We start from the raw sequence: 25,520 nt of genomic DNA, 5'->3' as shown, positions 1-25,520 counted from the left end.
AAATAAAGATTCATCTATAATCGTCTCCTTCTTCTTAACAATATGTTACTATGCCAAATAACTAAGATGTTTAAAAATCAGCTAAAGATATAGTGACACCATCCTGAGACAACCTGAAAAGTTGATTTTTGACAGTAAAAGTTCAATTAGACTCCAAAGTTACAGGTCAGATTGGTGGAGCTGGTGGAGTTTGGTTTGCATATTTTACCACAGCATCCTACATCACATACGCCGGAAGTCTGGAGGGAGCTCTGAGGCAGACTGGCAGACTTCCTGTCTCCTGGCAGCACTGAAGACTGGCCTGTCATCTTTGCACTCTGCTGTAGGCAGCCACTCAAACTCCAGAGGGACAGGTCCACTGGGTTAAGAGCGGGACTGAGTCCTTCCCACAGTTCCCATACAGTTACCCCGGCTACTGCTGGGGAAACGGCCTTAGCCTCCCAGAGTACAGTTTTCAAAACCACTGCAGGACGCTCTGAAACAGCTCAACACACAGTGAGCATGAATTCGCCATTATGACGGAGTAGCACTCAGCTGGATTAGGATGAAGAATGAAACTTTCTATAGCTGTCTCCTAGTAAACATGCAGGTGTCCAAACAGTGAAAGACTTCTGGGCATATCTTAAAGACTTGAAACTTTTTCGGCCAGATGTAGCCTGGTTTAACCTGCCAGTGGTGAAGGAAGTGTTCGGATCTTTTACTAGCCATAGCACACTTTAAAAAATACAACATTTCAAGTAAAAGCCTTGAATTTAAAATGTTACTTAGATAAGTATTATTGCCAAACTGTACTTTATGCACCAAAAAGTAGAAACACTCAGTGCAGACAAAACAATATGAAACAAGCTTATCATGTTGTTGTTATGTAAAATATAATGTCAGTTATGTAAGAACTTACATCCTATATATAGTGTATATCAAATATATATTTATATATGTAATGTCCTTTTGTCTTTTTACCCTGAGTCTGTGTGTGTGGGTTATCATGGCAAAATCTGGTCCTGGTGACAGCAAGAACTACCACAGAAGCCGCTTTGGGGATTTTGTCAGGTGTTTATTAGGGCTCGACCCGATTCAGAGTTATGTCAGTCAAATCGGATTTGGTAGTTCCGTATAAATAATCAACTTTATTAATATAGAGTATGAAAGTTTGGACGGTGTTAAGCAGGAAGTTCAAGTAATATAATAAACGAGCCAAGTTAGCACTCTGAACTAATGCTTGCTAAGTATGCCAATGACAGATCGGATATGTGCGACATTTTTTGGCAGACACTAGATATGAAAGAAGAGCCTTATATCGTAATAAGTTGCTGTGAGCTGTTGCTGTGTGTAAGTTCACCAATTCTAGGCAGAAGGCAGAAGATAATGCTATCGCAGAGCCTGATAGGGCAAAGTCTCTCTTCTTCTGGGAAGTGGCCTCCATCTCATTCAGACTTTCCCTGGGTCTGGGATCCGCAGCTGCCTGTACCAGAATGCAGCAAGAACGTGAGGTGTGCTCACTCTGCAAGTACATCTGATTCTGTCACTGCAAAAGTGTCATAATCATGCAAGATGCAGTCAAGAGAATTTACCGATGTGTCGTTGAGATCGCAATGAAGGGCCAAGATGGAAGCTGAGTGTGATCTGAGCAAGTGGGTCAGAAATAGGAGGGTAGATGATCCCTTGTTTACTTTGTTTCATGAACAGAAAATTGTCCCTGAATTAAAAAAAGCTTGTCAGTCAGAGCAGATCCAAGTAGATAAAATCACAAACTGTCTCAGTAATACCAGGAAAGGCTGCACCACATTTCTTTGGTGTTTTATTTAATTGCTATTTACATTAAAAACTGATTCATAATGGGAGTGTTGAGACTGATTGATTTATGTTTCAACATGAGCTGCAACAAGTCAAATTATTTTTTGTGGACTGTGGTGTCGGTGTAAGTAGCACTTTACTCTCCCACCAGGTTTTGTGTGGCATTATTAGCTGTGTGTGATGTGGAGCAGTGGAGTAGGGAGGGAGGGGAGTTTATCAGATGCAGATTTGGTGGGTTAAGGCAGCCACAGTGGGGAGTGGCCACCAATGTCTCTGTGTGGTTTTGATAAAGATAGAGATTTATGCTCTTCCAGCGTTTATGAGTCTGGGCCATTGTGGCGATGCCTACTCAGACCTGCCGCCACCTCTGTCTCGACAAGCTGGGAGGGAGGCGGATTTTGTTAACCGCTCCCTTCCCTCGTATCCCACCTCCTCCACTCTATCAACCCCGTCATGCCAACTGAGGGCCAAACAGTGATAGACCGGTGGTTTGGTGACTTGTCACATGCATACAATGACTGCTGATAAAGCATTTACCATGAAGAGGTGAAGATGTGACAGCTGCAGAGAGGATTTCCCCAGGGTGTCTCTGTCAGACGACTGTCTATTCTAAGGTTATCAGATCAAACACAGACATTGATATCAGGGTTAATCATGATGGCCTCATTCACATTCATGGGCCAGTAGGAGTGTTGGAAAATGAAACCTCAGATCCATCACACCTCTTCTTCTGTGGATGAAGAAAGCAGGAGCAATTTTGAAGTAATGCAATTTTTTAAAGACACAATTCCAGTGTAATGAATGTATTCTTGAACGTAACTTCCATTTTTGTTGTTTTGATTAAATGAATTTGAATTTCAACAGGTCAGCATAGGGACAGCCTTTATTCTTTAATAGATGCTTCATGTTAGAAGTTAAAATATGCGAACAACGCATTTTTCTGTACAGTGGATGTTTCCACAGCGGAAGCTCCTTCCACTGCAGACTGACATTTGTTGCAGATAGTCCACAGAGGCTTCAGTCAGAAGAGCGAGGGCGCAGAGGGCAAGAGGGGGAAGCAGTGCGCCGCTGCGCTTGTCCCCCCTGGCTTATTGAATTACCTAAATGAGCAGAGGAGACCAGGCTGGGGCTCTTAGTCGTTTGAAGTTTACAAATCATCCTGACTGCTCTGGGGCTTGGGGGGGACGTCACGAGGGAGGGAGCGGGTGGGGGGTGTCTTTTGATGCCTTAAATAAAAACATCAGGGAAACAAACAAACAAGGGAGAGAAAGGGGATAAAGATGAAGACGGCGGAGAGGTGGTAAGGAAACACCATGTTGGCAACTCGGGAATGATGATGGTTGAGAAACCACTTCCTGTGTATGATGGGAAAATTGCATAAGTTCACTGTTGGTGTCTGGACCGACTGAGGACTCTGTGTGTGTGTGTGTGTGTGTGTGTGTGTGTGTGTGTGTGTGTGTGTGTGTGTGTGTGTGTGTATACTATGTTTGTGAAGATGCAAGGGTAGGTACATGAGTTAATTGCCGGTGCTGCTCCGTGTGCAGGCACATGAGTTTTTCCTGAAGGAAAAGTAGACACTTTGGGTAATACACTCATTCATGTTGCCATAAATTAGATGAGAAGCTCGATACTACTATCATGTGTATGGTAAGGCTACATCCAGTTGCCGGTTACTGTAGCTTAACCTAGCATAAGACTGGAAACAGGGAAATAGCTCGCCTGGCTCTGCACCTCTAAAGGCCTAGACACACCAAACCAACATCAAAGAAGTAGTGGTGATGAAGACCGACTGTTGCGTTGCCTCATGTTGCCTGTGTCTCAGCCAAAAAGATGCACTAAACACACCAAAAAGACTACAGCCAAGGGCCAACATGCACGTATGTTCAGTGCTTAAGTGAGACAGAATAACTCTCCATATCAGCAGGTGGTGGTAGTCTGTTTTTTTTCATTTAAAAAGGGAAACCAGAAGACATTAACATCGCAATCGATTGCTGAAAGAACAGAGGATATTTATTTATTTAGCATACACTAATATATAATAACATAAACAATTACAAACCATTTCTCCAAAAGAGCTCAATGGCTAAAAAATAATCTTGCTTGACATAACGAGTTTTGCCCTCTTGATTTTAGCTGTTTGCTTTCTTCACTCCATTTCTCTTCTTGTGCACTGATGCAAACTGTGATTCTATTCACTAAAAGGCTCTGCCATCTTTGACACTGACAAGGGCCAGCAAGGACTAACAAGGGCCGACAAGTGCCAATGGTGCTGGACACCAGCCCGTTCTTATTCCAAAGTCATCAAATATTGTCATTTTGTTAGTAATTTCAGTGTCAGGCACCAACGCAAAAAGGCACCTTTGCACCCTTTGCAGTGGCATGATACGCCGCTGGGCAGCATCGGTATGAGACTTTAACCCAGGAGCCCACTGTTCGCATCCTGTGTGAATGTTGAGCCAAACCTTGATGGGTGTTTTTTAAACCTAACCACATGTGTTTATTGCAGAAGGAAATAAATGTAAAGATGTTGAGTTTATTTTGTAAAAGACTGCATCTGTCAAGCAGCAACTGCACATTTCCTGTAATAATGGAAGTTGATTTTGAAAAGACATAATGCATATAACAAATGTGAATTGACCCGGTGTCCTGGAACGACAACATCAGACAAAGGAGGTTACCTGGAGAACTTGGAATGAGAACACCTTAAAGACACACTGTCGAAAGTAGGGCGACAGATGCTCACTGACAGCCTGACGCTGACTAACAGCTGACTATCGACTCTCTCTGTGTGTCAGAGCCTTTAACGCTCAGTGCTAACATTAACAAGTTATTGCATGTTTGCTTTGTCCAATCAAAAACTTAAGTGTAAAAACATCACGTTGTGTTCTCACAGTGGGTTATGTGTCGGCGTATTTGCCATGTGCAGTGATTTTCTGGGGTCTCCCAGTTGCCACTGGTTACCTGGCGACCTCACAATCATGACCCTAGCACTGCTGGTAGATTCATATTTACACACAAGAGTGGTATTAGTCTTCTCATCTCACTCTGTAGGAATGCCACTGGACATATAACAAAATGTTGAACTGTTCCTTTAATGCATACAGGAAGCAGTAATACAGAGTTTATTCTTTCTCCCTGCACATTTGTATCTTTATTGTAATAGCTGGTGAAAATGCTTTGTTGTAAGCATCAGTAGCTTACTGTAGAGACCTTTGCTCCTTCAAACATTTGGTCTATTTGTACGGAAACAGATGGGGAGAAATTCTGTGCTTCATTTCATTCCTGTGTGGATCCAGTCAGGAAACTCACTTTCAGAACAGAGCACCATAATAAGCTCAGTTCTGGTATCGATTCAAGATTAAATTGGGAAAATATGGATAAAATCATTTGTCCTTCGTATTATAGATTCAGCATTTTGAAATAAAAATGTAACTTTCAAGTAGATTTTGCCCCCTAACAACGCAGACCACTATGATTCTTCTGTGAAGACCAATCAACAATTGATTGGGCCTGGAAGCGATGGAGGAAAGATAGCATGTTGTTAGAACAATCAGGGGCCTTTTCCAAGCTATTAAGTGGAACTAATTAATTATGGCATGGAAATGCGTTAAAATGTCTCTCTACCACTGAAGACAACATCCATTTTCAGAATGGAAAAGCCTGAAATGTAATTAGTTGCATAATCATGGCAAAATGAGGTTGACTTAATTCAAACCACATTGTTCACATTGCATGTCCCCATTTCCCATTTCCATTCCTCAAAGCACCCGTAATACAGTATTTTGTTTTCAAAAGATATTTACCGTTCTCTCTGGCCGTCCCATTTGCAGTTGATTTTTCAGATTCATGAGGCCTGCTCATTTATGTAAAACACATGCACACACGCTCATGGCTGAAAAAATGACAACGGGAAAGAGTAATTTCAGCATACAGATTACCAGGAACTCAATCAACAACCGTCTGGGGACGGTAGGAATCCATTTCAACTTCTTGACCCGTTGGCTCTGGGTCTCTGTAACCACGCGACTCGGCTCTAATTGGACGACACAATGTCTGGGAGTTCTGAGGCTGGACAGAACTCACGGCAAATTACCGCTCACTTCCTGTTCAATCTGAGTGGGCACTCGAGCCGTCAAGGGAGCTGTTGGACTTTGAAAAGTGTTTGCTTAGCTTGGCATCTCCGGTAACCGTGACCCTGCTGTGATGAAGAATAATTTACCATTTTGGATCATTTTGGTGCATGCCTTATTGACAACAGCAACATCCCAACGGTGCATGGAGCAGATCCAGTAATGTTAACGGGTAAATTGAAATGGCACTTGTGAGATTTAGTCCTGAAAATGATCTTTTTTAACAGAAGGGAAATGTTTTAAAATGTTTCATGCTCTTCTATCTTTATTTAACATATAATTATGCAGTACTGTAACTGAATAAAGAAGAAAATGTGACTATAATAACACATTTTATCCATTTATTTATTAGTTTTTAAGTTAGGAACAATTAACATAGGGGGGAATTATATATTGCAGGTCCAGTTGAAGCTAATTTACCTGATTGGGCTTTAAATGTGGGATAAAACACAAGACTACACACAAACTGTGTGAATGTCTGGTGTGCATGACTGTGCATGTATTAGTTAAAGGTGTGAAGGTGCATATGAGTGTCAGAATTAAATCATTCTCAATTATGGTATACGTGGTAAGGTATATGTCTTTCACTGTGAATATATAAGTTCATCACTGAAAGTCGAGGTTAGAGGTAATGTATAAAATGTGCAACTTTCAGTCTTTATTTTGTGTCCATGTCACCGGGCTGGCTCCAGCAGGCTCCGTGTCTCCGTGTTGCTGCCTGGTGAAAGCAGCGTCCAGTGGAAGAGGATTGGTAGTGACATCTGGCAGTTTGATAAAGTGGATTTGGTTTCTTAGGGGCAATTCCAGGCTACTCTCCCCGGGCGCCAGGCCTACTCTGGTTAGTATATGACTTACATGTGTAGGCTGCTGAGAAGGAGGACTGGTGTATGTGTGTGTGTGTGTGTGTGTGTGTGTGTGTGTGCGTGTGCGTGTGTGTGTGTGTGAGAGAGAGAGAGAGAGTGTCAGTATGTACAGTAACTAAGCAGGTATATGTGTTTGTGCGTGCGTGTGTGTGCGGTTTGGTGTATTGAGCAGAGGGGAAGCGGTTAGTTCAAATGGAAAACAGCAGTCCCTCCACCATTTACATTAATGCAAGCCTTTCATCACCAGCTCCCCTAAAGCATGGCCTCTCTCCTTCTAATTTACTTTAAACACACACATTAGTCTCATCAATAAACGCTAATGGCTCTTTATGAAACAGAGGTCTATTTCCCATTTTTCAAATGAAGGCCCTATTTCCCTCCAGAGCCTCCGAGTCCGATCTAATCCGTCGCTGGGATGGCTGATCCGTCCTTCCGTAACATCCTCCACCGCCCGCTGCAAAGTGAAGACAACAAACAACATGTAGGCATGTCCAAATACAGAGGCCATGCTCGCTAACATGTAGCCGTTCACAACACATGGTATGTATAAACAGTAATAGGATTTCTTTAAATTTCCTCTTAAGGCTAGTTCCCCTTGTCAACTTACATAAAATGCAAAAAGGCTGGCATTTTTTCTTATAGACTAAAGTTTAAAGTACTTATTCCATATTTTCCCATCGTAATAATCTTCTGGTATTAATATGATACATAAACAAAAGCCCAAGTTACCGTCATATCTACAGACATGAAGCTGCCTCTTAGCTTTTTGTGACTGAATTTGTCTAAATGGATAAGAGGGCTTTTGTGGCAGAGCCAGAAGAGCTAAACAGATACCTTGGAAGATGAAAGCACTTCTGAAAATGATCTTTTAATGCAGCATTCAACGAAACAATATTTACAGAGAGGAATCTGTAGTCTCCCAGCACAGAGAAGAGAAATCACTGGCACCAAAATAACAGCCCATAGAGCAACTGATTTAAATTGCAAAACATCCCCAGGAATGTCTTTATTTCTGCCATATTTTCTTCTTTATGTGGCTTCAAAACTGAATGATCATCCCCACATCTGTCCATGAGCGACTGATTTATGAACATGTTGTGGGTTCTGAGGTTTGCTCCAGGATTGGGCCACATGAAAGCCGAGGTGAAGGTCAATAGCGCAGGCCCACTGTGGCTATGAAAACATCATGGGTGTTTTCTCGCCAGGGCTCACACGAACATGCTGGGCTTCAAGGACAGACCACGCATTCTGCAGTGCCACCATCAAAAGGAGAGTTTGCCCAAAAAATGTAAATAGGGTTTTTCATCACCGGGCAATTTTCACATGCACCTTAAAGCAGAAATACAATCCATGGTGTGACTGTGTGTCTTTGGCACAGTGAAGAAGCCAATCTGAAAATATCTTATCAGTCATTGCCGCATTTTTTGGTTCTTTACCTGTTGTTTAGGAGTATAGATGAAGTCCTGCAATTAAAGTTTAACTCAAATAAAAGTACAAAAGTATTAGAATTTGCTTAAAGTGTCAATAGAAAAAGAAAACGTAATGCAGATAACCCTTTCAAAGTGTTTCGTCAGCATGATACCACTGGATAATGACATATGAACATATTTTAATCAGAATTTTCAGATGTCAAATTTTAACTTTTAAGTTACTTTATTGAGATCATTACAAAATTTTAATCTACAGAGTGAGTAATAAATTGTCAGATAAATGTAAACAGTGGTGGGAGAAGTATTCAAGTAACCCTGCATTCAGATTCTTACATAAGTAAAAGTACAGCAGTTTTATTAGCAAAAGGAAGGTGACTGAAAGAATTTAAAGAACTCTTTTGAGCGCTTTATGATTATTAGATTATTAGAGTTTTTTGATTATTAGTGATGCATTAATGTGTACGCTGCATTTTGCTGTTGTAATCGGTAGTGTTTAGGCTGCTGCAGGGAGGTTTAATGTATGACCATGTATCTATCCATCTATGTTATTAGTCCGTCTGTGTTTTGCACATGAAATCTTAATAAGAAAGAAGTACATATTTACAATGAAATGTATTGTAGTAAGAGTATGAAGTAGAATTAAGTGAAAATATTTAATACAAATACCTGAAATTTGTGCTCAAGCCTTGTACGTCAGTAAATGAAGTCACTCTCCTCCACTGTAAGAGGATGATGCAGCTGTCAAATTGCATGTCTGTGTGTGTGTGTGTGTGTGTGTGTGTGTGTGTGTGTGTGTGTGTGCGTGCATGCGTGCGTGTGCGTGTGTAATGAAATATACAGTAGATGTTCACCACATGGCTGTAACATGAATCTGCAATTATTCTGAATCTTACATTAGTCTCTGTGAAAAATTACATGAAAATATAATTTATTAAGAAATAACATTAAAGCACGATGACATGGCCAACTACAATTTCTAAAGAATTTTTTTTTTTTTTTTGGGCCTTTTGCCTTTATTAGATAGGACAGACTAAGCGCAAAAGGATGAGAAAAAGGAGATGACATGCAGCAAAGGGTTGCAGGCTGGAATCAAACCTGTCGCTGGTGTGGCAAGGACATAGCTCTGCCCACTAAGCCACTGGGCATCCGAGCTACAATTTCCTTTAGAAAATTAATCCCATTTTCAACGTTTCAAGTGAACAAACAAAAGCCAATACTAACTTTGTTACAGCAATGTTCACTGCTGTCTTATCTCAGGACGCCCTGAGACATTAAACTGCTCTGTGTTCACAGTGATTAGCCAATCTGACCAGTAACGCTGATTCAAGATCGTACGCTCTCTCAGTATCTCCCTGCATAATGATAAAAATGTGTTGAATTTTAAATCCCTTTAGAAAATAATGTGCTCAAAGTTATACGCTAAAAATAAGAATGACAAAATATAAATGTGTGACTGATGAGATAAATATGTAATAGAGAGCACAGGGGAATGAACACAGACAGGTTTTTTATTAATGTAAAAACAGACATTTTTAGGAATTTCTTTCATCTTGTTTCCTCTCCACTTCAAATTCTATCTGTTTTACTGCCTCATCCGTCTCTCCCAATCCTAACTGTCTCTGTCTCTCAGCTGTTAGAGGGCCCTCTCAGGAGGAAAAGGATCTCCAGTCGGGCCTTACCTCACCCGTGGCATTGGAGGGGGAATTACGGGGCTTAGTTCTCTCAACTTGACCCCGCTCCTAATTACTTGTCGGGTAAGTCTTTTGGCTCCTAGCGGAGTGTTGTCCTAACCTCCACTTGTCTGCTGTGTGTCCAAACATGGAGAAAGGAAAACACGTTCCAGTGGACCAGGGGGCTTAGCCTCCACGCCGCGTTCTCACAGAGCCAAATGCCCCACCGCAGGCTCCCAGGGACCCACACAGGTTAGACTGAGCACTTCAGCTTTCTTCTGCTCTGAGGATGAATGAGCGGTGGGATAAGGACAGATGTGTCCTATCACTGGGATTTTATTTTGAAATGAAAGGTGAACTTATAAATGCAGGAATGTTACATTTCCAGGTTTTTACTTTTTCCCAAATTTAAAAAATCAACAATATGTAGCAGAATAAAGAAGCAAAAACTATACAGTGTATGCTGGGGGCAGCTGGCTGGCCTGTCTGGACTATTTTGAAGCACCATTCTCCTTTTTAAAAAATCACTGACAGGCTCCAGTAAGTGGAGGCAACCTGCAGCGAATTTGTCTTCGTCAGGCCATATTGTCTCAGACATTTCAAAACCTTTTTTGGCAACCTCCCCTGTAATCACGGCCCCTTCAAAGACAATGATCAGTGCAACAACTTAGGGTGTAATAGACGCTAATGACGGATAATAACACACAGAGAAAGAGAGAGAGAGAGAGAGAGAGACGACTCATCATAATCGGGCCTTTTAAGCGTTTCTGATGTGACTTTACACTCAGCAGGAATGTGTTGCGTTTTTGTTGTTTTTAAAGAGTAATTCATAGCAGTGATGGTTGACTGAGAGACGCTTTTAATTCTTTCTCTCTGCGGTGAGTCACACAGCACTCTCTGCTTGAATTAGCACACAAACAAGCAGCAGTTATGATTAAATAAAGCTGAGAAGGTTGATCATTTTTACCAAAAGAGAAAGTCCAACATCCTCACAGTTTAGTTACTGATCGTATCTCCTTAACTCATCTCTCCCCCCTCTGTTCCAACCCTGGGAAAGCACTCTCTGAGATTACCATACTTTAAATCAAAACTCAAAACAGGGATTATCAGACTCAGAGATTAGCTTTTAAATGAGAGCTCCATGAACCTTTTAAGGTATGTCATCAATTCTGTCTAAATACAGAGCGATAAGGAACTTCGGTGGAGAGGGACAATCCTCCAGGGACTGAATAAGTTAAAGGAGGGGAGTTTATTCCATTATTGTCTAATAGCTTCCATAACCATCACCCTTTACCCCCAATAAAGTCTCATTGGCCTGAGGATTGAGTCTGGATTACATGGTAGCTCTGCTAATAATGTCAAACACATGAAGAGACCTGACCCCGAAACTCACCCATCACCACAGCGAGCAGAAGGTTACCTTTGCACCCGAGTGTTAAGTGTAACACTGTGGTAATGGGAATATAAATAGTTAAAGGATGTAGCTTTCTTGCAGGTTATAAAAGAAGTTTAATGCGTCGATAATCAGTTACGCACAGCATGTGAAACATGTATTTACAGCATGTTATATCAGAGTGTATTTGGCATCTGTGGCTTTGAGAGAGGCTGTGCTGAAGCAGAGACAAGATACAAGGACAGAACAACCTCTGCCTTTTCTTATGCATGTGTTTCTTGTGTGCGTGTGTGCGTGTGTGTGTGTGCATACCACAGTTCGTAGGCTGCAGCACTGTGCGGCTCCCCCCGGGGCTGCACTGAGAGGCTGGTGCCAGAGAGTCTCACCTAGTCAGGTTAGCCTGGGAACACACTCATACTACAAGCATTTCTTCCACTCTCTCTCTCTCTCTCACACACACACACGCACGCACGCACACACACAACATGCTCACACACTCAAATGTCTGCATGCACACAATGCTACCCACATCATAAGCTAATGAGCCATTATATTGTCATTAGTGTTTTATTTGCACCACCCTGTCTCTCAGCAATCTGTCACACTGTTCACATGGCGATGACTCAGAAACTAAACAGTTGTTGCGGATTTGAGCGTGTGTGTGTGTGTGTGTGTGTGTGTGTGTGTTTCCACTCTCCTGCACACACTTTCGTGCAGATCTGCATGCTGCACGTGTATTGTCATGTTTGTGTGTGATCGAGTGCTCCCCTGTCTTTTTTTCTCCCTCCATGTTCTTGACATGTAATCCATTTCCATTTGTCAAAAACAGACAAAATCGGAATCCATCACAATGTCTGTGATGACGTTTCCCGCAGGGCCTCAGGAACCAAACATGATTTAAGTAGACTTGAAATTTGTTTGGGGAACGTCTACTGTGTAAAGTACGTGTTTATGTACATAGCACGTCATTATCTTTGCGTCTTGATTAGGTTTCCCAACGTTTCTCGTGTTTGTACACCTAAATAAGAGAATGCGATGGCAGGACCACCCAAACTGAGCAATCACACATGTAAAATAAGAAAAGGGATGCTCATTATGGGGCAGACAGTTTGACGCTCTCTCTTTGCATGGTCTCCGTTTGCACTTGATGTCTGTGAAGATCACCACTGAGAAAAAAATGAATGACAATAAATACAGTAAGGGCTTGATGAGGAACCGTGGCAATAACTTCAGGCATCGTATTTGTTTCATAAGTTCAGAAAAGTGATTTATCGTCTCACATACAAGAGTTCACAATGTGGTAACAGATTTTAACATCTGTCAACATTATTAATTTCTCATGACGCTGCCTGTGTTGGCTTCCAAAGGATCCCACGCTTTTTAAAGGTGTGATTTCAAGTTAATTCTCTTGTCAAAACAAACAAACGAAACCACAACTTGGAGGACAGAGACTGCTGCTGCACCTCGAAGGGGAGGTGCGCAGAGAGCCGGGCTCACGCCGAGCAGACGGGCTCTCCCCAGTGTTCAACCCGAGGAATGCAGCCTCTCTGCTCTGTGCTGACAATGGCACTCGGGAGAAGCTTGATGCTTCCCATATGCCAAAACACACATCAGCATGCTGCCACAGACTCATCAGTGCTCCTTTTTGTTGAGATTGATTTAGTCTCAGCACAAACTTTACATGCACGAATAGTTTTAAGCAGCGAGTTGATATGATGAGAACAGCCACACCAGCATGCAGTGATAGGTTATATGGGGCATTTAAAGAGCTAAGTTGCAGAAAAGTTGCTCAACATTCTGAAGCCATTAAAATCCCAGATTAATGTGGGGGCCACATATGAAATGAGGGTTTTGGAGGTCATCTGCAAGAAAGATTTGAGCATCAACACTGAATTTTTATGCACCAATTTGTGCCTTTTCTGTATCACTTCATAGTGTAAATTTATTTAAGTTTGTCAAAGTTAAAGTCCTTTGCAGCTTTCATGTTTTGATTGGAGGGTGGGGATGGGTGATGCTGATGATTGACAGGGATGTGTCCCCTGCATCCCCTCTGAAATCTCCACTTATGATACCCATCGCCTTGGCAAAAATACCCTGAAGACTTTCTTCTATCTGCGGGATCCCTTTTCAACATTCAGACTAAGCTGCATTTAGCACTTAACTGGAATATGTCTTTAAAGCCATCTAAGGCCCAAAATAGAAGATATTTTGATTTTTGAGTTTCATATAAAATTAAAAAATACTGTGATTTTGTTTTGTGGCACAACTCACTTCTGCTCAAATATAAAACTGACAAACGTTGGTCCTGAGCAATGAATGATTATTCAAATTAACATTTGTTTGTAATCACTGTCACTGTCACAGAGCTCAGATAGATATGCTGTGATTTTGGTTCTTCTGTGGTGGTACGTGCGGCTAATCGTACTGAGATGTCAGGAAGTGACTCAGAGTTAAGCAACAAGGTAATAACACTCATTTCGTGCCAATAGGCCACTTTCTCTGCTCATGATGCCCTTTTTTTTCTAAGCCTTTGTCCTGCCCTTTCCCTTCAGTTACAGTCCACATAAGATATTACTCAGTGTTTCTTTTGTGACAGTACTAAAGCAATAATTATGAGACCGACACAGTATTTTCATCATTAAAGTGCAGCTGTGATGGATGTGGCTGCTTCAGAATTGGAGTTTAGTCTTTAATTAAACTTTGAGTGATTGCTTTCCTTGAACAAAACACAATGATGCTGTTAAGGGAAGACATAATTAAATAGCAATTCTAATTACAAAAAAGCAGCACATGTGATTCTGCTGTGCCCTCCTTAAAAGGTTCATTGGGTAGAGTCAGCTTGTATAACAAATCCCAGGAAGCATTTATGAACATAGTATATATTTAGCTCCATTCAAAGCTGGCCCGGCTCTCACAGCCTGCACCCTGGTGAGTCAGAGTTTCAACATCACCTGAAGAAAACTTGGCACAGCCACTCAGCAAGCGATGGAAAATTAAAAAGCCCAGTTAGTGCCTATGGGTGAGAAACAATTATGGGTTTGTGTTCATTACAATGGCCTACAAAGGGAATGAAAATTCCTAAGCTAAGTGTTTTACCATCAAAATGCCAAGAGTGAAATGAATGTAATTAAGCCCACAAATACCTCCGGCTTTTGTAACAAAGCTGTTTTACTGCCTTTAGCAGCATGCAAGTACTTTGCTTAACACTAAGTGGTCAACGCAAGAGCTTTGGCAGGGAATGACTCTGGAATCATTCATGCACAGCACAACATGACATTGTATCTGGTTGCATATTTGTTTCCCAGTCCTCAGATATTACTGATTTAGATACTATAATGATTTTAAGTCTCCATAAACAGAAGAATTAGGCTTATGCAGCTCTTCCATTACACATCAGTGTAGTGTCACGGTGTAAGAATCATAGTTTCCTTCATTTGTTACAGTTACGCTCACCATGTCCTTTTCTCTCTCTGACAAAAACAGTTAAATGTAGATATGCCCATGTTAGTGATTTCACTTACTGAATCAGTACCAGTCATTAAGGAGGCAATGCAGAGGAGAAGAAGTGCAGTTACTTAGAAGAGGGATTTTTAAGCTTTCACAAAATTGAAATATGGATAATGTAAGAGACACCAAAACTCAGTATCAGAAAGTCATCCCCAATATTTTGTATATCATCATGCATCCAGCTGACTTCATCATGAGCTTCTGTATATTCTGCAGTGTATTTCTATGTAATTTATAGTGTGTGTGTACCTTTATGAGGTACTGTGTGCATCTTTTTGTTTTTACAGATTTTTTTAACTGCCTTTCTCTGCCTCTTTTTCTGACAAGTTAACTGAGAGATTCTCACAGAATATCCACTGTGCCGGTACTGTCCTGCACCTGTGCGAATGGCAATAAGTCATTCTAATGTAATCTGATTAAATCTAAAATCACCTCAACTCAGACCGAAACTTGCACTGACTCAGGGCAACCAGGAGGCCAAGACCATCACTGAATAGAACTTTAACAGGTGGTTGAACATGCGTTTGTTTGTGTGCTTGGGCAGGCTCATGCGCCCTCCTGCAGCACACACTGCCAAAACCTGCTCCAGCCTTGGACTATTGAGTCTCTGTCTGCGCCAAAACTTGTTTTAAAACATTATTTTGCACAAGAGTTCAAGTGTCTTCTAGTTTAGGTACTGTTCATTGCAATACACTTAGAACCTAAGAAAAAAAGAATGAATGTTGATATTCACAATAGAAAAAAACTGTAGCATCAACAGCATCATGTGTGTGTGTTTATTATCTATGTATTAGACTGGATCACAATTTAATGAATCAAGCTGATGTAGTGGACCTGGAGATATTGTCTTTTTTAATCATATTTTTTGTCAAAACCTATGGCCTACATTACCCACAATGCAACACAGCCTCAAACAGCTCAGAGATTCGGGTGTGTTTCGTTAATAGCAGCTAATGTAGCCTTGAGGCACTAGCTTCGAGGAGCTATAGAGGTCTACTAAGTTCACTTGTTTCCAGTCTCAGAACCCATCAGCTATCAGCCTGATGATGATTTAGCCTCTGGGGACAATGACCAATATTTCCAAGGCTCCAGTATAGCATGTGGATAGCAGATATCCAGGCCAAGACTTCCTCTGTCACACTCCCATCATTGTTTGATAATCTCTATAAACACATATCTGCATATGAATGCAGATCAATTACAAGAAAGCTAATTAAAAGCTTAATAGTTGTCAGATAACAGCCGATGGGTTCCAAGACTTCATTTCAGCCAATGCACTCCACTTCTTTGGCTCTCTACACAACTGTTAACCTGCACACAATTAAAGCCCACTGAAATGCAATTGGTCAATACTACTCAGACTACAAACAGAAACTAGAACTCTTTAGATACCAAAATCTTGTCATGTTGCCTACACATTCTGCGTTCATATGCAGATATTGGTTTCTAACTCCACACAACCTGATTTCTTACCTGACTCTGACTCAGGTGACATCACTTGACTTCATGTAGCTTCCTCTGGGGCAAAAAAAAGACTTTATAAATTATATATTTTTTTACAAAGCAGTACTACCGACGATCTGTAAAATTGTTCATCTGTTTCTCTTCTGTTGGTCTATGAACCCTTTAAACTTCCACATAAGGTAATGTCATAAAACATATTTAGATCGTGCAGTAATACTCTGTAAAAAATCTTTTCAAAGCTAAAAATCACTCAATGTTGATTAAAAGAATGAAGGAGTTACTTTAGAAGTCTAAGACGCCAGATGTGCAACTGCACATTCAGTGAACGTGACCTGCGATAACACAAGCTTTTTTTAATGTTCCTGAACAGTTGTTGCAGCATAAACATCATATGTTTGCACTGACTGTGTTACACACACAGTTTGTTATGTCTGCTGGATATCAGGAGGTTACAATGAAAATAAAGCTCTAGCGTACCATCCATATCACCCTCGGGATATTTGGACACAGTTTAAACTTTGCTGTTTAGGCCTCAGCACTCGTGTGAAAACAGCAACTCGACTGAATTTACGAAACAGTGAATGAAATTCCCAAGTAGCAGCGTGTGTGTGTTTGGGTGTGTGTATGGCCTTTTGTTTAGCGTGGGTGTGTGCTTGTTTGTGAAAATTACTGGGCATTTTGTATTTCCCTGACATGGAGTATTAATACGCAGATGTCAGAGCCGCAGTAACGGTGAGGGGAAACCACTTGTGAGTTTAAGAGGAACAACAGAAATCTCTTAAGGCCGTGAGCCTATTAGACACAGCATGTTTTATTTCATGTGGACTTAATTCTATCAAAACCACACTCAAGCATGCCCTTATATCTGAGCTCTACATTTCCCTCAATTGGAAACATCTTCATTGAGATACATAAACATATTCAAAAGGCCTATTTCGCTCTACATTTGGGTCCTGCCTGAGATCTGATTTTCCTCCCTTTGATGTTACATTCATATGCTTCCTCCTCCCCGGCAACATGTGTCCCTCGTTACATCACGTCATGCCAACGAACAATCAGTTTGTCAAAACACATCTCCGGGCTCAGAGAGAGGGGATGAGAAAAGCTAGTGAGGGAAAGAATGGCTGAAAACAGAAGGGACTGTCAGGAGTATTATTAAGGCAGTAACAGATAGCTGCTCTTAGCATCGCACAGCCAGCGGCTCCAGGGCCTCGCCCCTAGCACCTTCTCCTTGATGTTAGCACCAGGCCGCTCTGGGACCGGATCGGGGCGGCTCATTGAGTGACAGCTTCAATAAGGCTAATTACAGTGGACTGCAGGGCCCAGTTATGTTGTCTGGCGACTCCACCCACTGTGGAGCCAGAGCGACTGTGTTAACTATGGTGTTAGACCAAGGTAGGCATCAGTCAGCCACCGCTGGACCTCACAGCAGTAAACACACACACAGACACACACACACACACAGGCTTGTTCATCATCATAGTCACAACAACATGAACACACACTTTTATTACAACATAACAAAGACAAAAGATGGCCTTTGAAAGACTCCATGACCTGAGTGTCATGAGAGAATAATGGTGCTAATGTGGGTGCCAGCAGTAATAGAATAAATCTAACATTTACTCAAGTACTGTCCTTAAAGGAACACTTCACTCACAAAATGACCATTTGTCAATGTTTATCAATTACTCGCTCTACGTTACCCTGAATTCATTAACATAACAAGGTTTTTCTCGAATGCCTCCATGGTGCACAAATAACTCAAAAAAGGCGGACATTTTTTTCATGAATTGAAGTAAAAGGAGTTCATGTTTAACAACAGTAAAACTACAGTATATCAAAAAATCCATTAACACAGTCCGTTTGCTCACTACTCCCCAAACACATGCAATTTAAAACACGTCAATACAAGCAGTCTAATACACGGTCAAGTAGCGTGCCTTGGCCTGTGCGTGCAATGGAACTCAGCTCTAGCGGAGCTCATATGCATTATAGTGCACGTTCAGGGCGTGCTCCTCATACGCAGAAGTGCTTTATATTGTAACATTTTAGTGAAAATGCATGTGTTTGGGAAGTACTGAGCATGGTGGACCCAATAAATGAGACTTGGACTATACTGCATGAGGTGTGTGAGTGTTTGCAAACATGTTTTAAAATACTTGTTAAACATGGTCCCCAATGACTTCAGTTCATGAATGATATTTGCCTTTTTTGGATTTGACGTTCACCATGGAGGTGTGTGAGAAAAACTGTGTTTTCCTCACGAATTTAACGTAACACACGATGAGCAAGTGATATACAAATGATCATTTTACAGGTGAAGTATTCCTTTAAGTACAAGTATATGAGGTACTTGTACTTGAGTATTTCCAATTCAGAGGAAAATATGTACTTCTTATGCCACTACATTTATTTGATAACTTAGGTAAAGAGTTATCAAGATTGCACATACAAAACATACAATGTGCTTATAAAATATGTTGCACTTAAGCAATATCACACGAGAGGGAGTGATGTTATACTGTGATATCGTCACGGCTGTGATTCGGTCGTAGGCACGAGGCCGCAGGCTTTTATACAACAGTTCAACAGTTAAATAAGCAAGACTGATTAAGAAATGTTGAAAAATGAGGACAAAATAGATAATTTAAGCATTTTATTTGTCTTCCACCAACAAAAATAGTTCCTTAAGGACTCCGCTGTCACCGTTGCTATGTAACGCAGACATGGTGCGCCAGGCACTTACTCTTTACACACATTTATCTGCACATTTCCATTAATTGTGCAGCTGGTGAAATAATTCTGTGGTGACTGTATGGTGGACTGTCGCTTCACAGGCACAGTCGACTNCAGTGAAATAACCGTGATGTTGTACTCCAATATCATCACGGTTTTACTGTCTCTCGACCAATCAGATTGCAGGGCCGGAACTAACTGTTGTATAATGTTATATATAAAACTACACAAAAGTGTGTATGTAACTGCTACTTATGCAGTATGCATATAAATATATATATAATATGTAATGGTATAACACTCACAGGAAGTCGGAAGTACTTTTACTTTCAACATTTCCATGTGATGGAGTATTTTTCTATGACAGTATTGCTATCTTTACATAATTAAAAGATTAAATAATTCATCCCCAGGAGGAACCGGTCAGATCCTGATGGAACCTGCCTCGTGATTAACTGATTTAGTTATGATGGCTTAAACAAAAGTGAATAAATTCTATTTGATGTTAACAAAGGTGGTCTTTGTTTCAGGTGAGGTGGCCCGTCTCTGCAGCGAAACACTGTGGGAAATCCTCTGAAGCACTGCAGGAGAGTCAAACAGTTTAAGCTTGATGTCGGGTATTGCAGTCATTTTGTATGATCAGTGTGTGCATGTGTGTGTTAGACACGCCAAACTAAAGACTGAAGAATATCACAATGTTTACACACCGCCTATACAGCATCTGACCGTCTTGGGTTTGGCATGTTTACAGTTTGTTTACAGCCATGTCCTGTTGCTGTATTCAGAGTTATCACTGATTTGCCATGCTTTGTTTTAGATAGAACATTTTCTAAGATGTGTTGTGACATTTTTATATTATGACATTGTTAGACGACTAAAGTAAAAAAAAAAAAAAAAAAACAACTCCCTGGCTTTCCTTGTTATAGCCAGCAGCCAAACTGCTTCGCTTCCCATTAATTATAAATCAGGTGCAGTCTTGCCTGTTTATATAAAAACTGGAAATTAAGCTTAATTAGAATTCTGCTTAATGACAGTCATTACGGTATATTGTAATTCATTATGTAATTATCGGTTGCTCATCACAATAACCACACCAGCATGTTGTTTCATTTATCATTACAAGGAGTTTTAGTTTAATCAAGAACCCGATGTTTTTCTGGTGCCGCGGTTGGACCACCTGTCTGACTCTGTGGAGATGATTTAAACAGATTAAAATGACATTTGGTAAGTCATACCCAAAGCTGCAACCTGCCATCCATCGCAAACGTTAATAATTTGTGTATTTCATTCCTTTTAGCCAACCTGGGATGCTTCATGACACATCAGCAGTGAAGACGTTAGTCAGCCAACCTGGTAATAACCAGCGGGACAGTGGTGTTTGTGAAGTGGGTAGGCCAGTGTGGGAGGCTCATTCCACAGTGGTGCCAGGACTGTTTAGAGGCCTGTTGTGTCTGGAGTCTCTCAGGTCACTTTAATATCAGCCCAAGGCCTTGAATCGGCCCCCATGTCGCTCCAGCAATTACAGGAGGATCCCCTCGTCCATCTTCCTCCCTCGCACCCTCCCTCTGCTGCTCTTCCTCACCCTCTCGCTTACCTCTTCTCTCATTTTGTTTTCTCCTTCACATTTCACTCCAACATTAACCAACGGCGAACACAAAGCATGACATAATATTCTGTGCACAGTCCTATTTTCTCCAAACATGGCATCTTCGCAGTTCCAGAGAAGATTTAAAAGAGAGAGCTGTTAACCCCCGAGTCCATCATCAACCTTTTCAACCATCTCCCTTAACTCAGTGTTTACTCTTTCACTGATCTGCCAGTAAACCAAGTTCCTGTCTGAGTATTTGTGTTTAAGCGTATACAAGTCATCCCCGTGAGCTTGCGTGTATACAATAATGCTTTTAGGGGATTGGGCCCTGCGTTGGGCCTTTTAACTTCAGTCAGAGCTGCATCCTGATATCCTGGTGTGACTGGTTTGAGGGGGTAATTCACTCCACCAGAAACATGGGCTTTTAGAGGTTCCACATGTGCCTTGGCACCAGACAGAAGAGAGGCCGGTAGGTTTCATTAATTGTGGCAACATTCCTGTAGCGTTGTCAGGCGGTTTTATTAGTATTAGCTCTGCCTGCAGGCTGTCATTATGCCTCATTTAGAGCCTGAACCCTTTCCGTGGCTGACAGGTCATAACTGTTAGAGAATATTGTTAACCACTAACTACTTAATCATCAAATTAATAACGCCAGTTTAATATTACTGACTAATTGATCCAATCGACAGTCTTAAAACAAGCCACTAAATATATTATAATGAGAACATAGTGAGGGATTTTTTTTTTATGTTTCTTATACCAGAAAAAGTTGCTCTAATTTTCCCATATAGGAAAAAAATCAAAATCACGTCACTGTCACTGGTTTTATTTACAAAAAACACAAGAATTACCACAAATAGCAAAGACGGATTTAAAATCAAATTATGTGTACCTAATGTGCTCTTTCACAGAGATGGAGTGACAAAAATATTTGCAGGTTTCCCTTGTCAAACATCCCAGAAGAAATGTCAAATGCTCCTTTAATCCCGGCAGCTCACTGGGTGGATTCATCGGAGCAATCATCCTAATAACAGTAAATCCCCAATAATTGACATGTCAAAATTACTCGCAAAAATTGACGTTTTTTTTTTTTTCCTTGACACAGACCTTTTAACGGGGCTGAGATGATCCAGCAGGTTGAAAATGAAAAGCAGATTGATTGTTCCAGCAGGCATTAACCCCACCTCTGGTTTGATCTCCTCGGGTCAGGCCCGGCTACCGAAACAGTCGTGCTCCTGACTGGTTTGATCCGGGCCTGATGACAAGGTCAGCTGTAACTGGCTGAGAGGTTGTCATGACTGACTGCAGAGCGCTCCTGACTCATCTGGGCAATCATTTGTCAGCATGTCAGGGTGCTCAGATGTGAGGGTTGGTTGAAAAAGGGCCAAAAAAAAATCACTAAAAATGATGTTTGCTAGTCTTTTGTTGGCAGAACATTTTTATAATCCTAACAAATTGTTTTTAGAAATTACGGAAATGGTTCCATTTGTAAGCATTTTAATTTGTTGGTTAATTAAAACATACTTTGACTTAAAAGAAAAGACAGGGAGGTGACTACAGTTTACAAATATTCAATCTGCTCTTTTACTTTAATATTCTTTCATCTCTGGGATTGGATCTCTAACCGACACCATGTGACTTATTCAAGCGAAGAAACGTGACTAGTTAGTGGTGCTTATTGTGGTCGTCTGGACATGATTTGTTTGCACCAATAAAAGCGCGCAGGAATTGTTTGTTTTTAATGACCATGTTATCCACCATGGAAGCATGAAATTTTATGTCTTTTTTCCACCGAGGCCTCCAAAATCACCCCAGGATGAGATAATGAAACTGAATTGCACTTTATTAGAGATATATTTTGTTGTTTTAGTGTATGAGTAAATATTTGACTTTGATCAAGTCTGTTTATGTGCTCATTGCATGCGAGCACAGGCACGATCTATTTGTTTGTTTGCGCAGGATTTTCAGCCACTTTTGGAAGAAACTCTGGAAGAAATCCTGACATCATTACGACTTGGTCAGCACACTGCATGTATACATTGTGCTGTAAGTGGCTGCTAATTTACATTTTACCACTGTGTGTGTGTGTTTGTGTGTGTATGAACCCAGGCTCCCTGCTTGCCTGGTGGTTTGCCGTCTCTCTGCATGGAGCTGGGATGTGAGGAGTGAACGAGGAGCACTGCTGCCATCCCACTGCAGATCAAACACACATCAGGCGGCACGAGGACGACAAACAGTCAAAACAGAACCTGATCTCGGGGGCAATTACCAGTGTTTGCTTAATCTTTGGAACGTGCTGTCGAAAAGCAGGGTCAATGACGCTGCTTGACTCTCCCTTTTTAGCCGGGGCGAGAATAGGGATTATTACTCATTAGGACTTCACAGTTTGGTGTTTGGAGATGTGGGGGTAGAGGGAGAATGTGTGTGTGGACGGGGGGAGTCTCAAGGCGTGATTTCCCCTGCTCAAACACACAGAAGAAAGAAGAGGGGGTTAACTGAGTGGTGTATGTGTGAGGGACAAAGAACAGAGAAATGAGGAATAAAAAAAAGGACAAAATGTTCATGATATGCTCACAAGTAAAAGTATGAATTGTCCTAAATGGACAACAATTAAATTGGTTCAGATGTTCTTCCGCTGCCTTTTCAGGCCTTGTGCTGGTGAACAAAGTTCTGACACTGACACTCTTTCACCCTTCTTCATCGTTAACCCGCTGGCAGTCCTCTCCCAGCGATTCTGTTACCTGTTTGTTACCTCAGCATCAATTAAAGCTATCTGAAACCTCAACCACCCACAGGCTCCTGCACCGTACAATTAAGGTAGCGTGAGACCTGGGTTTGCTTCACACTAATTCCACACCGCATTTAGATGACAGCGTCGAGGGCCCTTGAGGGTTGTGTGAATGGCTTTATTGGATGGCTGAGGATTTATAATTACCTGAAAAAGTAATTGCAACTAATTCCACCCAGCCTGCAGGATATTACCAGTTAGGTGTTTCAGCTAAAGGCTGAGGTGTTTAGGCTCTGATTGCCTATAAAGTAGTGTGAATGCTGGAAAGTTGGAAGGAAGAGTCCTTGAATTTATGTTTAAAGGAATGACAAACAATAGGATGTGTGGCTGTGACCCTTGGTGAACAGTTTGTTTTTCGTGATATCCTCTGCATTTATACCTATTTACCCATCCATTATGGCTATTACAACAAAATTACTTTATTTGGGAGTATAACCTTAAATGAGTGCGCAAAAAAATGCCTGTAAAACTGTGTCCACGCACAACTATAACAAGAAGGGCCAAACTGGGGTAATAATTCAGGCCGGGAATTTAACGTCAGCCCAATCTCCACACATTCACAATTTGTACACATACAATATACTGTGACTGTTTTGTCGAAATGATTAATCAGTTCATGCCAGTATCTCTAGTTTTACAACAAAAGCTGCTTCAAAAGACATTGAAAATATTTAAAGAAATAGTCAAGTGTGGGCTCATTTTCAAGTCTGTCAAATGCACTTAAATATATATTCATATATATGATTTAAATGTATTTTTTAGAGTGTTTTGCATTTCATCATAGCTTTGACTGGACATCCATTGATCTTCATAAAGCTGTGGGTAAGCCAAAGTACCTCTACCTGACAGGAATATACAGGTCTTTATTTTAATTATTCTAATTTCTTCCCGTGCATATGAATGCTTAGACAGAATGATTAAGTGTTGATGCCAGTTATTCATTTTTTTATACATAGAATCGACTCAGCAAAAGTAGTTATGACATGCTGAGGGATGCCTGGCTAGCATGTTTATTTATCTATTTATTCATTATTTAACACATTGTCTATTGCCTGCATGTGGCTGCACTTTCATCTGCGGCTTTTCTCCTTCTCTTCTTTTCTCTTTCACACACACTGTCCATTTTTTCCAACACAGTGCTCTACATTGAGCACTACACATGCTAACTTAAAGTTTCTAAAAGTTGTGCTGACATGTACTTACAATCATGTGACCATTTTTGTGTGATGACAGGCAGAGGCCATACCAGCAGGTTAAAAGTAGGTTGTTCAGGTCACCAGGATTTCTCCAGCGTAGGTCAGAGGTGAACACAAAAGTCAGTCTGTAAACTGTAATGGATGTTTAACTGACAGTTAAATCATTTGGTGTTTACCTTCATTTTCTCTTTCAAATACTTTTGGCTAACCTGGGGCTTATTTTATAACCTCTCTAATCATCTGGCTTTTAATGTTTCTTGCCCTGTTCAGCATTTTTAGGGATTTCACTGCAATCCCAGACCTCAGAAATTAAGTTGGTGATTATAAAGGTATTATTAGCAACAGGGATGATGACCAAAACTACAAACATAAGACCCAAGTGGTAGAAGCGCTGAGCTAGCTGCTGTTCCACTAGCTTCATAAGGGCTTTACACACCAGGGGTGTGACTACTAAACTTCACAAACATGTGAAATACTCGCATGCAATTATTCTTAAACTATTCATACTGGCAGCGAAGCAAATTTGCGACAGTTGCAACAGATCCCCTATTGTCATGACGTTTTAACTTGACATCTGTTCCACACAGTGTGATTGGTTGATGCCTTTACTGATGGTGCAAAAGCTCAGAAAAGTCAACCTCACTCTGGAGAAAAATTCCACCCCTTTTTGCCGCGTAATATTTGCATTCTGTGTAAAAGCACTGATGACAAAACGGACAACAGAAAAATACATCAATGTGCAAATTCATCGCATGAAAAAATAAAAACACCCCTGGTGTGTAAAGGCCTTTACGCAATGGAAAATTTCCTTGTGCATTTTTCATCTGCCTTCCTGAAGAAATTACACATGGTCCCAGGGTTTATTATTTTATTCTAAGATAAATAAGCATCTTCTACAGAACATACTCTGAGATGGTTACATTTTTCATGATTTTAATAATACTTAATTTGATGAGCA

The sequence above is a fragment of the Epinephelus moara genome, chromosome 24 (assembly GCF_006386435.1).
Source record: "Epinephelus moara isolate mb chromosome 24, YSFRI_EMoa_1.0, whole genome shotgun sequence".
In the NCBI taxonomy this organism is placed as follows: domain Eukaryota; kingdom Metazoa; phylum Chordata; class Actinopteri; order Perciformes; family Serranidae; genus Epinephelus; species Epinephelus moara.
This window is presented reverse-complemented; position numbering follows the sequence as displayed.